At 43.9% G+C, this 2,947-nt stretch overlaps 1 pseudogene; it reads right to left on the bottom strand.

The window, feature by feature from the left end:
- Nucleotides 1-400: 400 nt before the first annotated feature.
- Nucleotides 401-2,633, bottom strand: LOC132014580 (small ribosomal subunit protein uS19-like; annotated as a pseudogene).
- Between the last annotated feature and the right edge of the window lie 314 nt (nt 2,634-2,947).

Here is a 2,947-nt window from a genome sequence, read left to right as displayed (position 1 = left end):
TTGCATTTCAAATATGAGTTGACCTATAAGCATCCGATACTGTGTGAGAAATTAGATAAGGGGTTAGAGTGTCAGAAGCCCCAGGTGGGAATCAAGATATTCGGTTTCCAGTCTTGCCTGTGACTTGGCTGGACCACCAGCTCTTAAAAGTTCAGCCTCTTGGGCCATCGTAAAAGATGAGTAGGGGTCTGAAGGCCCTGTTTATAGTAAAAAGTCTGTTTAAATCTGTTTATTGGTGAGTTTTAGTCAATCTAGCTAAGTATTTGTCTCTTTTGTTCTTTTCAATGAACCGACTTTTGGTTTTCATTGATTTTCTTCTTCTGGTTTTTTGAGTCTCTATTTTATTAAATTTTCACTTAATTTAATTTAGAGAAGCCTGTGTCTTTATTGGTGGAATAGGCTACTTGAGAGAGATGAAGTGTGAGGAGTGGATGGTCTTGTTGCCTGTCCTATTTCTGGTGATGGAGAACTTGTCCAGGTAGTGGCCAATCATCTTGGGCTTGATTTCCACCTAGTTGAAAGTATTGCCATTATAGACATCCATCATGTGGCCCCGCATGTCTGGCAGGATGGGTCATGTCCTGTAAGCGTGTCTTAACCACCTCTGGCTTCTCCATGTCAGGGGCACTCCTTCTTGGCCTTAGGCACACTCTTCAGCAGTGAGTACTGCTTCCTCCGCAAACCCAAGCTGAGCCTCGCTGCTGCCGGGCATGGTAGAGCTGCCTCAACTGCTTGTAGGCCATGTCCAGCGGCTGGTCGAGGTCCACCCCAGCAGATGAGCTCACGGAAGATGCACTGCTTCTTCTGCTCCACTTCTGCCCTCTTGTCAGCTCATCCTAAATTTCCACTTTAATCTTTATCCTCTCCTTCCTTCTGCTCATTTTTAGGTTTACTTTGTTCTTTTTCCAGTATCTCAATGTGGAAGATGGGCTTATTGGTTTAAGATCCTTCTCCTTTCTTAATATAAGCATTCACTGCTATGAATTTCCTTATAAGCACTGCTTTAGCTGAATTCTATACATTTTGATATGTTGTGTGTTCATTTTATTCACCTCAAGGTATCTTCTTCTTTTTTGTTTGTTTGTTTTATTTATATAAGTAATCTCCACACCCAAGGTGGGTTCGAACTCATGACCCAAAAATCAAGAGTTGCAGCCTCCTCTGATTGAGCCAGAGAGGCGACCCACCTCAAAGTATTTTCTGATTTCCCTTTTGATCTCTTCTTTGGTCCATTGGTTGTATAGGACTGTATTGTTTAATTTCCACATTATTTGTGAGTTTCCCAATTTTTGTCCTGCTATTGCTTTCTAATTTCATTACATTGTGATCAGAAAACATACTTTGTAATATTTCTACCCTTTTCAATTTATTGAGGTTTGTTTTGTGGCTACTGTAAGAAAATACCATAGACAATAGCTTAAACAATAGGAATTTATTTTCCCACAGTTCTAGAAGCTAAGAGGTCCAAGATCAAGAGGCTGGCCCATTTAGCTTCGGTGAGAGCCAAAGGCAGAGTGCTGCCTTCTCACTGTGTTCTCACAAGGTAAAGTCAGAGAGGGGAAGGAGGAGAGATAGTGAGCTCTCTGGTGTTTCCTCTTATAAGGACACCAATCCTATCAATCACTTGAAGTCTGCAGTCACCTTTTGAAGAATACTTCAACTGTGTGGAGCATACAGTAGTTCAGCTTCTAAGGGTTGTTTATATCTATGAGGCTGTGTAATCACAGCATCCTTGTAAAGTAGATGAATAATGATATTGATATTATATTTAAAAATGGACAAGTAGGGCCCTGGAGCGCTTAGGAAAGCCAGGACCACAGTGAACGAGTCCCTAGGCAGGAACAGCATTCACTTCTTTGGAGTGTACCCAGTGTTACTTTTCTATCAGACTAAACTGCCTTCCTTACAGACCAGGTAGGAGGTAGCAGATGTCTACATTGTGCGTGTGCATGCCTGTGTGACAGAGAGGGACAGAGACAGAGAGAAAGTGCATGGCCAATTGCAATGTTAAATTTCTGTTTATCCTGGAGCTATAGTCAGGTTTAATCATTCTTGGAATTCTAGTACATGAGCAGGGTGTAGTTTTGGACTCATTATTTACACAACATCCTCTACTCTGTCTTGCCTCAGGGAGAAAGGGGCTTTCTCCAGAGCCAGTCGAGACCTCCCCACCTTATCTTTCCTAGCTGAAAGCCCACAAGCATGCTTGCTGCTTTCTCAGGACTGTCTCATGAATGTGAACCAGGGTGTCTGATGACCATTAATAAGGCAGATAAACTGCACACTACCATTAATAAGGCAGATAAACTGCACACAGCTTCTCTCTTGTGTGCTTCCTACCTTCCCTCATTCTCACTTGGCTGGTGACATAGTAGACATTCAATCAATATTTATTGATTTGCTTTTGTCACAAGGCTAGGCTAAGTTGTAGGCTAGTTAATGAACTGGTGACTTCAGGGAGAGGTGGGGCTGACAGATCCCACACCCCCCCAGACTCCTGGAGTCTCTCTCTGAGAAGAACAGGAAATGAAGACTGAGAAGGGGAATAAGAAGCAGCACAGAGACAGTGGGGTACCCGGACCCCAGTCCTGCTGCCGAGGCTCAGCATGTCTTCTGGGAGCCACAGCCTCCATGTCCCCGCCTGTTATGTGTGGGTGCTCAATCTCATGGCCTCTGGGGTTTACTACTACTACTGCTGCTACTACTACTACTACTACTACTACTACTTCTTTTTTAAGATTTTATTTATTTATTTGAGAGAGAGAGAGCACAAGTAGGTGGAGGAGGAGAGGGAGAGGGAGACGCAGACTCCCTGCTGAGCAGGAGGCCCAATGTGGGACTCGATCCCAAGACCCTGAGATCATGACCCGAGCCAAAGGCAGACACTTAACTGACTGAGCCGCCCAGGTGCCCCTCTAGGGTTTACTTCTGCTTTAACCTTTTCTCT

This window comes from Mustela nigripes, chromosome 3, assembly GCF_022355385.1.
Source record: "Mustela nigripes isolate SB6536 chromosome 3, MUSNIG.SB6536, whole genome shotgun sequence".
Taxonomy (NCBI): Eukaryota; Metazoa; Chordata; class Mammalia; order Carnivora; family Mustelidae; genus Mustela; species Mustela nigripes.
Note: the sequence above shows the minus strand (reverse complement) of the source record. Positions and strands in the feature narration are given on the sequence as shown.